At 30.0% G+C, this 14,383-nt stretch overlaps 1 pseudogene; it reads left to right on the top strand.

Moving 5' to 3' along the window:
• Window positions 1-3,118: 3,118 nt before the first annotated feature.
• On the top strand, window positions 3,119-13,363 carry LOC18589663 (peroxidase 15-like; annotated as a pseudogene).
• Window positions 13,364-14,383: the final 1,020 nt, after the last annotated feature.

The raw sequence follows: 14,383 nt of genomic DNA, 5'->3' as shown, positions 1-14,383 counted from the left end.
TTATGGTGTGTAGAATAGAATTTCAATCCAGTCTCACCAAACAATCCACAATCCTTTTTCTTGCTCTAGAGGTCAACTAATTTTAATTGCAGACAACAAAATATTTGGCAACTAGCTTTCTTTGTAATTACATAATTTTTGTGGTTGTTTCATAACGATATCGTATTTAATAGCAAAACTTGGGATGCTATTTAATTATTCGACCTTATTAAACTGCGTATTGCAATTTGGATAAAAAATAAATGGCCTAATATGGTTGAGTTGACTGAGGAAATCTTTGGATGTCCAACTAATATGCAAATTCTAAAGAAGGATAAAACGGTAAGACCGAGTTTTGTATGGGTGGCTCCACTATCAAGAATGTAGATGGAGGAGCTTTTGGGAGTTCAAATCAAGTCGAAATAGGAGGAATATTATGAGATAATGATGGGCGAATTAAAGTTATGCTCTCAAAGATAATTGGTTTAGAAGATTCTAATTTAGAAAAAATATTAGCAATTAGAGAAACTTTTCTAATTTTCATTAATTTATGAAGAGAAGAATGAGAAATGACTATTGCATATGGAAAGTTTAAAAAATATAAAACGACAATGAAAAATAACCCATGTAACCCATGTGCTACGTGAAGCTAATAATGATGCTGACATATGCCTGCAAAGGAGGGTGTACAAAGAGCCGCAGAGCTGCTCCAAGTTTTCCCATGAAATGCCAACTAAGTGATGGGACAACACGTCTCTGCTAGCTCGAAATTGGTGCGTATATGTTGAGGTTTTTGTCTAAGATAGCAGGACACCCCAAGTCTAGATTTTATAAGGTGTTATGGGGTTATATATTTCCACTTATGTATTAGCTTAATGCTTCTTGCAATAATAAAAACTTAATTTAAAAAAAAGAGTAAAATTATTTTTAAAATATTATAAAAAGAAGTTAAAATAGTGTTTGAGAAACTTAATATAAAAGAACTACAAGTTATAGAATACTGTTTAATAATATTTTTTGTAAATAAAAAAATCAATTTTATAAAACGAAATCATAAGTCGTAATTAAGTGAAAGAAATAAAGACAATAAAAAGATATTTTTATTAACTAGAAATGAAAATCAAACGAAATCGATAGCAAAACTGGACTAAATAAAAAAAAGAATGTGAACTAATATAATTTTTTTATAATTTTTTGAATTATTAAAAAGTAAATTGAAAATGCAAAATATGTTTATAAAATATTTGTTACTATACATTGACACTTTTTGAAAAAAATTTCATCTATAATATCGTCCAAAAGCCCATTTGAGCTTCTTAATTAGTTAAAAAAAATTAACAACTTTGAAAGTCAAACTATTTGCTTTAAGTTAAAAAATATTTGTTACTCACAAGCCATTATTGTTTCCAATCTTTTGATAGCTATTTATAATGTTCATATTCCCACTTTAAATGTTAAATTTATAAATTTTAATTTTAATTTTATTCTAAATTGATAGTTAAATTTCAATTTTAATTTAATTATTGTTACACACTATATTTTGGCTTGATGCCAGATTTGTTTGTGAACCTTATCTTGCTTGGCCTGCTGTAATAATGTTCTTTATTATATGCTACAAACTGAAAAATATTAACGTTTTTGTAAAAATACAATTTAAGTAAATAGTAATAAATAAGATTTATGATAATATAAATTATAAGGGTACCATAATTCTCATAATTAGGATTTTGAATAAGCTTGTGACGTGTGACATTCTGAGCCTGAGGCATGCAGACTGTATTGCAATAAATGTGTCTATTTGCATTTAAAAAAAAAAATTGTGTACTACCTTGTGGGGTCTTTATTTATTTTTTTTTTAGATTTTCAGTTTGAATTTGAAAATAAACAACACGAGATTTATTGAAAATATAATACATAGATATATATGAAATACTCGCTCAAAAGTCTCATAATATATATTTTATACTTTCCATAAAGTTTGAGAAAAAAAATTGGCTTTATTATATTTTATAATAAAATTTTAAAATTTTTTTAGAAATTGATTTTAAATGTTTTTTAATGACAAAAAGGGTTTTTTAAAAAATACATAAAAAATAATACTTCCTCCATCTCAAATTGAATACTTTCCTAACGATATGAAAGTTTCTGAAACATTGAATCGGTCTTGATCCAGTTAATTAGTTTAAAACTTTACGTATTAAGAAATGAGCTGTTTGAATGAGAGTGAGCTTTGAATTCGTTAGAAAATTTCCCATATATAAAAATAAATACTCCCTCCATTTCAATTGATTATAAATGATTTATTAGTAGCTCATATAATAGATTTAATCATCTATAAAGGCTTACTTTAAATTTTAATTTTGAACAAATGCATATGATCTACAAATATTTAAAAGCTTAACTAGTTAACTCCTTCAACTTTGAACAAATGCAATATGATGAATGTGGAAGCTAAAGTGAATCATACATTTTATTTAATTGGACATATAATTTTAGTTACATAATAATTTAAAAAAATAATTTTCTTCCATTTCATAAATGTTATCTCTATTATGTCTCGAGATATGTAAAATTTCCAAATCTAACGAATTTTAATGGATGGAATGCCCTTTCTACAAAGTAGACAAAGATTAAAAGTTAAAAAGGTTAAAACTTCAAGAATAATGATGGGACTGCTTTAATTAAAAGATCCAGACAATTTAATCATAAACAAATTAACTACAAATTATTTTGTTGAACCCGAATCAGTAAAAAGATTTAAAGGTGTTGAATTTTTGGGTTATAGATTCAAACCAATACATACTCATTATTAATGCAATGCATAAATGTCAATTATCTAATATATATATATATATGTAAAGAGCAGAAGAATGAAAGTCCACATGTTTGAAGTTAAGGGCATCTTAGTTAGAAAACATCTTACAGTGAAGTAGTGTGAGAATTAATTGGGTAAAATCCAAGATTATTACTTGCTAACCGACAAGAACAAGTACTACCCAAAATTTGGTATATGTATATGGACCCGACATCAACACCGTATCACTAGACTTTTCAAAGATGAAGCATATTGCCAAACCCCCGTTGTCCTCTTATAAATAGGAGTCACAAATCACCCTCTCAATCAAACGTTAAAGAAAAATATCATTTAGGAGTCTTTCCTTCGGGGATATCAAATGCCTGAGAAAATGCATTGTTTTCAATATATAGTGGCTCTTCTTTTCTGTGCAGTTTTACTTGAGGGATCATTGTCCAATGGCCAACTTAGCCCATCATTTTACGATGAAACATGTCCAAATGTGACAAGCATCGTCCGACAAGTCCTTGTGAATGCTGCGCTGTCAGATCCTCGGATTGGTGCCAGTCTTATTAGGCTTCACTTCCATGATTGCTTTGTTCACGTAACAACTAAAACCTTCTTTGACATCTTTTTAGTTTTGTTTAGTTTCCTGTTCCCCTGTCATGAAAAAATGCAATATAGAAATTAGTAAAAGGTGCATCAGCCATACTCATATACCTATTCTCTTCCTTCGTTCCGAAGTATCCGTAATTTGGTCAGTCGTACTACATTTGCTCAACATATCAAATTTCTGGCAATTAAGTATTTACCATTTGAGAACCTTAACAATGATATATCAATAACAAGCACCGGTCTGTCTCTGACATTCTAAGGCTCTTAGCATCAATGGTTTGAATAAAGTTTAGTTGGCCTCCTATTCCAGGGATGTGATGCATCAATTTTGTTGGGCGATCCTGTGAACCGTGAGAAAGAAGCTCTTCCGAATAAAAATTCAGCAAGGGGTTATGAAGTTGTTATTGGTATATACCTTTGAGCCAATTGGATTGGTCAAGAAATATATATTGTCACTTAATGCATACTTAATCGCATAACTATATGTGATAGAAGTTTTCCTTCACGTTAATGCAATAATAAGGAGTTATTAAATACTAATTGGATGAAGCCCATGGAACATAAAGGTCTCGCAAGAGAATTGTAAAGTTGTTACAATTATGAGATCACTATACATTAAAGCCATGTTCCTAAAACTATTCCTCGTTATTGTATTGTCAAGACAGGGCATTGACAATACTCAAAGACTAGTACATGTTAAGTCTCCTTACTTGGGAAGTAAGCAATCGATCTCATAAATTGATGTATATGGGATACTTGAGGATAACATGTAGGTATTTGTTAAAGAATAAGTTCACCGAACATGACCCGCTATGAGAACTCTATTTGATATTTCACTCAAGTGTCTATAAAAAATGTTCTCACATGATAGTTGTGCAGCTAGTCCTCAGACTTGAGATACCAGGTCATCTTATATAAGGAATGACATACTTTGATTTCGCCCCTATGGGTTTGAAAGCGACCAGATGCCTAAACAAGGTGTTTTTAGGTATGCCATGAAGCATGCAAAGGTGAATGAGTGGTCAAGAGAGGATTCATCACCATAAGTGTTATGAAGGGATGTATCTCACTTATTCTTAATTATTGATTAACTTGTATAAAGTCTTTGGCCAACGCATGATGAATTTAAGGAAAGTTAGTTTCCCAAATTCGTAAGATTGGTCATGAATTATGAGAACTAATATGAAATATCATAAGTAGACATCGAGCCATGCTTAATGACATATCTAGGATATTTGATGAAAAGACCGTATTCACTGAGAAGCTTCTCATTGAAAGGTTTTGTTAAATTTTTTAATTGACTCTCTAACATTTGATGGTCATGATGTATTGCTAGATAGCACTCATGATCTATAAATATAAATCAATTATCAAATTGATATTTGATTAGGATTTATATTTATTGCCAACATATTAGAAGCCTAATGGGTCACACATATAAAGTGACATGATTGAGATTAAATAAGGATAATTAATTAAGTTGGACTTAATTAAAAGAGACCTAAATAAAGTGAGAAATTAATGTAGTTCACAGAAACTTAATTAAATTAAAATATAACTGTTGTATTAAGGGTTACAAATTAGTTTTGCTACATAAATATGTTATGTTAACAAACTAAAACTTTAAGCCTCCAGCCACTTTCCAGTTGTTTCATAAAATAAGAAAAAGAAAACTAGTTTTCTTTGTTTGTCAAAAATAAGATTCAGCAAAAATTTTTGATCCTTTTGTTTTATAAACAAAACTTGCTAGCACAAGTAAAAATCCTACCTTTGAGAAGGTCTTATTCAATCACTGTGTGGATTATTGTTAGAGGCCAAACACTTAGGTGGCTGAAGATTTAACAAATCCTAAAGGTGAAGAACCAAAGATTTTGATTTAATTGGCTCTTGATTTCGAATTCTAGAGTAAGGTATGTAACTCTCAAACTTATAAATGTTCATAATTAATTAGAAAATTACATGAAAAATACAAACATTGATCTTGTAGGATTCAGTTGTTTTTTTATTAAATGCTAGTTTATTATTTCACTACGTTATATTATTTTAATTTATTGATTATTTTCATGTTTGAACATGAGATCGAATCCCAGCAATGGTATCAGAGCTTTTGTTTAATGTTTTTCATGTAATTTGAATGCTTGATTCTTGGTGATAATCAATAGGATTGATTTGTGTGCTGATTTGGTATATATTAATTTTAAAGACTTTCTTTAAAATTTGTTTTTTTGTTTTAATTCAAATCTGGACAGCGTGTAATTAATTAATTAAAACATGTTTTAAAAGGTTTAAAATCATGTTTAGTTGAAGAATTAATAATTGGATTAAAAGGCTTGCAAAGCCAAGTTTAAATCAAATAGTTTTGAGGTGTTTTGGAGACTAATGTGCCAATTATTTTTACTAACATTGGGCAAGTATTATGAGTAGTTTTTAATTATTAAAAATTAGTTTTATCAAATTAAATTACTGCATGCTTCGGCCAAACTTGATTTAGTATGAAAAAGGTTCAAAAAAAATCATGTTTTCGAGTTGCAAAACAACAAAGATTCAATGCAGAAAATTTTGAGAAGCTATGATCGGTTTTGGTGGCTTAATTCTTCATGAATTTTGTGTTTAATTGTTAAACACACTTGCTGAAAATTTTCAACAGCTTTTGCATGAGTTTGACTCATGATTTATGGAGATTTAAGAGCACTTAAATTTCATATATTTTAATTTTGGGTGGTTCATAAAAAAAAAAAAAGGAGACTATTTCCTACTTTAAAAGTAACTCCTAAAATTAAGGATAGAATTTTAATTTTTTGTGATTCATAAAAAATTGAAAATTGTTTCCTACTTTAATAGAAATTCCTTAAATTAAGGATAGTGTTTTAATTTGAGAAATTCATTGGAAATAGTTTCATACTTTAGAAGAAATTCCTAAAGCTATGTGATAGCATTAAACTTTCCTTAAAATTTTGGTTTGACTAAAAGTTTCCAAAATTTGTTAAGTCACCATTTAGGTAACTTGAACAACATACAATTTAGGAAACTATTCCATGTTCTAAATGTTAGAAATTAAAATGTTGTCTTAGATATATTTTAGGAAGTTTACCTAAAATAAAGAGGTTTCCAAGATTAAAAGGAGTTTTAATTATGCAAAGAATTAAAATGGAAAATCTTAAAAAAAAGGAAAATTTTATTTCATTGAATTTCTAATAAGAAATAAAAGGTGAAAGGTTTACTTTAAGTGTTTTGAAAATGGGAATTTCTTAAACACTAAATTGAAATAAAACAACACCAAAATAAATTGAGTTTATCACTTTAAGTGAATTAGTTAATGCTCTTCTCAAATAACACACAAGATCACCAAGTGATATTGAGTTTGCATTAATTTTCATGCTTTTGATTGTGATTATAAAGTATGATGATGATTATGGACTTAGACCTTAGAAGATTAGGTCATGGATGGTTAAATTTATTTCTCATGATATATATATTTTAAAATAGGGTGTGCACACCCTGCTTTATCTCTATTTCCCTAGGTTGTAAAATTCTTTTCTCACCTAACTCCTCTCGAATGTAACTCAAGGCTTCTTGATTATAAAATGTAATTAGTTACATCAAAGTGTAAAACTAGGGTTAGATACAAAATTTTTTGTAACTTGAAGATGTAGATCAAAAGGCGCCATGGAGATTCAAGGAGATTACAAACCAAGCTTGAAGACAATGTTTGTGTAAATCCCCTAGGAATTTGACCAACTGATTTCCTTAATGGCTCAAGGAAATTAGAATTAGTAAAGTCCATAATCATCCTAGTAGTTGGCATGAGATAGATTTATTTTTCAGAATATCTATAATATAAGTGAAATGCAATAAATGCTATGCATGTCAACAATACCAAATTAGTGAGACCTTAATTAATGAATTAACAAATAAAATCCCTTATTAAAATATTGAGTCAAAAAGTTACCTTCCACCATATAACAAGATAACCAAACTGCTCTTTTAATTTGAGGCTTGTTGAGTCACTCAAGGCCAAACTTTTACATGAGTACATTTGAGTTATTGGTGGGCTTACTCAACTAATACCATGTTGTTCGGATGTGTCACACATGACCGCATAATATTAGAGGCATAGTTAGAGAAAATGTATATGAAACATTTAGACAAGGAGTTATCACCTAACTGATCTAGGAGTTGTATAAGATATAATTGGTAAGCTAAGTTATCTACCTAATTAGTTTCATTATGGCTTGTTGAGTCACTCAATGTCATGGTCGGATGAAAAGGGTCCTAGCTTAGTAAGAAGTTTAAAGGTTAAATTTCTCAAAATAGTAGAGGGGGGCTATTAGTTTGATAAAATATTGAAAATAATCACATAAGATTCTAAAACCTTGTCTTTATGATTATATAATTTGCGTTAATGACTAATAATCATATATGTTGATTTATATAGGATATAAATCTATCATGACAAATAGTTTGTCATTTAGAAGCATACTTGATGCAAACAAGTTGACAAGCCCAAATTTCATTGACTGGTTTCATAATATCAAGATTGTCTTGAAACAAGAGAAAAAAACTTATGTTTGAAATGGTCCTGTTCTCAAGGAACCTAGCAATGATGCTACAAATGAGGAAAATGATGCCTAAAAAGTTTATATGGATGATTTCCATCAAGCCACATGTATGATGTTGGCTAGTATGGCTCCAGATCTTCAAAAGCAACATGAAGCTATGAATGCTCTAGATATTATCCTAAACCTTAGAGAAATGTTTGATAAGGAAAGTTGCACAGAAAGATTCGACATTTCAAGAGAATTGTTCCGATATAAGATGTTTAAAGGAAGCCTAGTAGGCCTCATGTGTTTAAGATGATAGGATATATCACTTGACCTGAGCAGTTGGGTTGGGTTATGGATCATGATTTGAGCATAGACCTTATACTTTCTTCGCTACCAGAGAGCTATTCACAGTTTGTGTTGAACTTTAATATGAACAAGATTGAGGTAACCCTTTCAGGCCTATTGAATATCCTCACACAAGCTGAGAACACCATTACGAAGGAGAGGCCTTCAGTTCATTTTGTCTCTTCTAAGAAAAATAAAAATAAGAAAAGAAAATTTTCTAAGAAAAATAAAAATAAGAAAAGAAAATTTTCTAAGAAAGATAAGGATGAAAAGGCATCAACTTCAAAAGATATAAAACCTACTAGAGGAGTGAAGAATGGCAAGGACATTGATAAATGCCATTTATGCAGCAAACTAGGGCATTTGAGGTGCAATTACAAGGATTATCTTGAATCCATTAAAGGGAAGAAACAAAAGGAAGCTTCCACATCAGGTATGAATCATATGATGATATATTTTTCACTACTTGGTATATGATACCTTACTCTTTATTAATGGTTTTAATATGAACAAGATTGAGGTAACCCTTTCAAGCTTATTGAATATGCTCACACAGGCTAAGAACACCATTACGAAGGAGAGGCCTTCAGTTCATTTTGTCTCTTCTAAGAAAAATAAAAATAAAAAAAAAATTTCTAAGAAAGATAAGGATGAAAAGGCATCAACTTCAAAAGGTATAAAACCTACTGAAGGAGTGAAGAATGACAAGGACAATGATAAATGCCATTTCTGCAGCAAACTAGGGCATTGGAGGTGCAATTGCAAGGATTATCTTGAATCCATTAAAGGGAAGAAACAAAAGGAAGCTTCCACATCAGGTATGAATCATATGATGATATATTTTTCACTACTTGGTATATGATACCTTACTTTTTATTAATGGTTTTAATATGTATGACATATTGAAGGAACTAATGACAAGGAGTAGTGAAGAATAAGACCAAGAAGGCAACAACCTTAGTTGATGGTGATCAAGCTTGTCGACCTAGATTAAATTGTGGAATAATAAATAATTTTAGAACATTGAATGTTGTCATGGCATGATTGCCAAGATGAGATGTTTTGGTTTTAGGCCTATGGCTAAATATTTATTTTATGTTTAGGAAACATAGATTTATATTTTGATAGCATGAGATGCTTAGCTTATATATATATATTTATATATATATTTATATATTTACATTACATCTCATTTTATTTTGGAATTATTCTAAATTATTTATCCTTAAGTATAACGCTACATATGTGATAATCAATACTAAGTCATAATGATAAGATCATTATGAGATTATTTTTCTTTTGATTATGAATCAAAAAGGAAATTAATGAGTTGACTTAGATAAAATTGAGTCCTAACTCAGTGAATTCATAATAGGATTATGAACATATTTAGTAAAAGAGTGTTCTTAAGAAAATCTTGGATCTAAATTAAGATTTCTTAAAACTAAACAATAATTGATTATCATATTGAATTCATAAGAGATGAATCACAAAGCGTTCCAAACCCAGTTAATCGCATGAACTAACCTTTGATAGGATTTCATCTCATAACCAATGATGAACAACTTATAATATGTATCTATACATAAAAGTTATGGATATAACGCCCCAAAAGAAAGTAAATAAGTTTACTTGGTAAGATTTCTATACATTATAGAAATAGTGGGAGCTAATGACATTTTAAAGGTTAAGGGTCATGAAATTATAAAATCCAATAGATAAGATCAATGCACAAAGACTGATTTAATGGGATGCATAAAGATGCATAATTCATGAGATAAATCCATTAAATACAAACCATTAGTAGGATGCATATTGTTGCACTACTCATATAAGATGAGTCTTCCAACATGAATGATTGGATAATAATCTCTATTCAATGTAATAAATTAAAAATAGTTGAATACATTAAATAAGATAAACATATTTTGTGCACATCATAAGGTTAGTGGGAGTAAGATAAGTTACTTATTAAAAGTGTATAAGATACATTTTCCAGTCTATAAAAAAAATTATAATGGGATTAAAGGTTAGAGCCTAAAAGAGGACTCAACAAAAGAATTTAAGACTACATGTTAAAGGAGTTTAACCTAGAGAGAATCTTAAATGTTAAAAGTGACATAAAGTCATGATTAAGTAGCTGTATTGGACTAATTCCAAAACAAGAGATAACTATGTGATTATATCTATAATCGGACACAAACCTTTTGTTTAAGCTACAAAAGAAGAGATATTTGGATCATTGGTTTAATGAACCAATAAATGATTCTAAGTTGTTAAAGTAACAAAAAGGGCCATAATAATGGAATCAAGGTCTCGTTGTGATCTAAATTAGTATTTCGATATATGACAATGGAGATTGTCAAACACATAAATTAACAGATTCTCAAATATTGAAATTTGAGTTGTCCTAGTAGAGACACAATCGCTAAGCAAAAAAGTTTGATATTGGATATGTTTGAAATTGACTCAAGTGCAAGTGGGAGATTGTTGGTGTATGCCTTTGAGCCAATTGGATTGGTCAAGGAATATATATTGTCATTTAATGCATACTTAATCGTATAACTACATGTGATAGAGGTTTTCCTTCATGTTAGTACAATAATAAAGAGTTATTAAGTACTAATTGGATGAAGCCCATGGAACATAAAGGCCTCGTAAGAGAATTGTAAAGTTGTTACAATTATGAGATCACTATGCATTAAAGCCATGTTCCTAAAATTATTCCTGATCATTTTATTGTCAAGACAGAGCATTGACAATACTCAAAGATTGATACATGTTAAGCCTCTTTACTTAGAAAGTAAGCAATCAATCTCATAGATTGAAGTATATGGGATACTTGAGGATAACATGTAGGTGCTTGTTAAAGAACAAGTTCACTGAACATGACTTGCTATGAGAACTCCATTTGGTATTTCACTCAAGTGTCTATGGAAAAGGTTCTCATGTGATAGTCGTGCAACTAGTCTTCAAACTTGAGACACCAGATCATCTTGTATAAGGAATGACATACTTTGATTTCATCCCTACGAGTTTGGAAGCGACCAAATGCCTAATCGAGGTGTTTTTGGATATGCCATGAAGCATGCGAAGGTGAATGAGTGGTCAAGAGAGGATTCATCACCCTAAGAGATATGAAGGGATTTATCTCACTTGTTCTCAATTCTTGATTAACTTGTATAAAGTCTTTGGCAAAGCATGATGAATTTAAAGAAAGTCAGTTTCCTAAATTCATAAGGTTAGTCGTGAATTAGGAGAACTGGTATGGAATGTCATAAGTAGAAATGACATTTTCGGGATATTTGATGAAATGACCATATTACACTGAGAGGCTTATCACTGAAAAGCTTTGTCAAATTTTTTAATTGACTCTTTAACATTTGGGTGGTCATGATGTATTGCTAGATGTTGCTCATAATCTATAAATATAAATCAATTATCAAATTGATATTTGATTATATTTATATTTATTGCCAACATGTTAGAAGCCTAATGGGTCACACACAGTAAGTGACATCATTGGGATATATAAGGATAATTAATTAAGTTGGACTTAATTGAATGAGACCAAAATAAAGTGAGAAATTAATTAAATTCACAGAGACTTAATTAAATTAAAATACAACTATTGTATTAAGGGTTACAAATTAGTTTCGATATATAAATATGTTAGTTAGCAAACTAAAACTCTAAACCTCCTACTACTTCTAAGCTGTTTCATAAAATAAGAAAAAGAAAAATAGTTTTCTTTGTCTGATAAAAATAAGATTCAGTAAAAATCTTTGGTTCTTTTGCTTTAGAAACAAAACTTGCTAGCACAAGTAAAAAATCCTACCTTTGAGAATGTCTTATTCGGTCATTGTGTGGATTACTGTTAAGGCCAAACACTTGGGTGGCTGAAGATTTGACAACCTAAAGGTGAATAAGCAAAGATTTTGATTTAATTGGCTTTTGATTATGAACTCTAAAGCAAGGTATGTAACTCTTAAACTTATGAATGTTCATAATTAATTATAAACTTACATGAAAAACACAAACATTGATCTTGTAGGATTCAGTTGTTTCTTCAATTAAATGCTATTTTATTATTTTGTTGCATTATATTATTTTAATTTATTAATTATTTTTATGTTTGAGTATAAGGTTGAATCCCAGCAGTTGTTGATGCCATAAAAGCAGCATTGGAGAGTGCTTGCCCCAACACAGTTTCCTGTGCTGATATTCTCGCCATTGCATATGAAGAATCTGTCTGCCCAGTAATTTAGCAACCCACTATTGTTCCTTTTTCCTTTTCCTTTTTACATCGCTCTTCAAGCATCTTTGTCTAAAATTAGCTTATCGTTGCAGGCGTGGGCAGTTCCATTAGGAAGAAAGGATGGCTTAACAGCAAATCGAACACTTGCCAATGCAAACTGACCTAATTTTTTTGAATCCCTCGATGCAATCCAATCAAGTTTACAACCGTAGGGCTTAACACTAGCACTGATGTAGTAGCGTTGTCTGGTAATCTTTCTTTACTTGCTCGAATATTGTTACTGACCAAAGTAATATGAGGTAGCACAGGGTCATAGAACTTGTTGGACTTAATTTGACAAGGTTTGGCATACAATTTTTCTTTTCAGGTGCTCACATATTTGGCTGAGCTCAGTGTTTCACTTTTACCGATTGATTGTACAACTTTACAAGCGTGGGAGATACCGATTTGACCCTGAACACTACATACTTGGAAACACTACGCCAAATATGCCCTTAGGGTGGAAATGGTAATATTTTGACAGATCTTGATCCCATAACACCTGATGGTTTCGACAATAACTACTTCACTAATCTCCAACTTCATAATGGCCTGCTTCAAAGTGATCAGTAGCTGTTTTCGACTGAGGGTGTTGATACCATTGAAATTGTCAACAAGTTTAGTTTTAATGAAATAGCCTTCTTTGAAAGCTTTGTGGAATCTATGATCAGGATGGGAAATATCAACCAGTTGACTGGTACGGACAGAGAAATCAGATCGAATTGCTGCGTGGTGAATGCAGCCACGATCAAATCAAGTTCAGATGATGCTCTTGTCAACTCCATATAAAGTATATATGAAGTTCAAGGCCAAGAAACAAAATGGCGTGTGCGTGTGCAACTCAAATAAGGACAAGTGATCCATACATATTTATTTACTTCAATTATGTGTAGCTGAAAGAAATCATAAACATAATCCTATTTTCTGGTTTGAATTTGCTATGTTGAGTGGAACGTATTTCCATTTTGCTTTTTCTTTCTTTCCTGATCTTTAACAAGGTGGACTATTTTGAGATTTTTCTTTGTTTTTTTCATGTTCATTGGTCCACTGTTCTCGTTGTATTGTAGTGTAAACCCTTTAGTTCTTATGAATAAAATTTGCTAAACTAACTATCACTTAACGGTAAATATCATGCCAATTAATTTGTGTTAAGGTAGTCTCACTTGATAATTTTTATGGTAAATTTATATTGAAAAGTTTTATAAACCAATGGTGATTAAAAAAGTAATGTTACATATTTAAGATCTTATACATGAAACTCATAATACTTATACACGTCAGAATCACGATGATCTTTTGAATAAAATGAAAAAGAGATAGAATTTGAACACTGAACTTATACATGCCAAAATCACAATGATCTCTTGAATTCTTGAAACAAAATTTAAAATTAATTTATTGGATTGAGAGGGTTACTTTTCATTATGTAATTTAAAATAATTATATGTAAAGTTATGAGCAATTTTTACCTCAAAATTATGTCTTTTTTTTCCTTTTAAACAACTCATGTTTTTACTTTTTGTAAATTCTAAATTTATTTATAATTTTTTACATTAAAACTATGAAAATCAATCTATAAATTAAGCAATAACTTTATTAACAAAAAGCCAAGAAAACAAACAATAAGAGTATTATAAGACCCAATAGACCAGCAAACCCCAAAAGAAAGAAGAGTACATTTCTTGGACCAAAAAAGAACCAATAAAACTAGAAAAGTACAAAAGAAAAAGGGGCATTTTAAAAAATAGTCTTTAAAAATAAGATGTTTTTAAAAATAGCTCTCTTTATAATTTTAACTATTTTTAGTCA

Source organism: Theobroma cacao, chromosome 9, assembly GCF_053813885.1.
Source record: "Theobroma cacao isolate CCN51 chromosome 9, ASM5381388v1, whole genome shotgun sequence".
NCBI lineage: Eukaryota > Viridiplantae > Streptophyta > Magnoliopsida > Malvales > Malvaceae > Theobroma > Theobroma cacao.
Note: the sequence above shows the minus strand (reverse complement) of the source record. Positions and strands in the feature narration are given on the sequence as shown.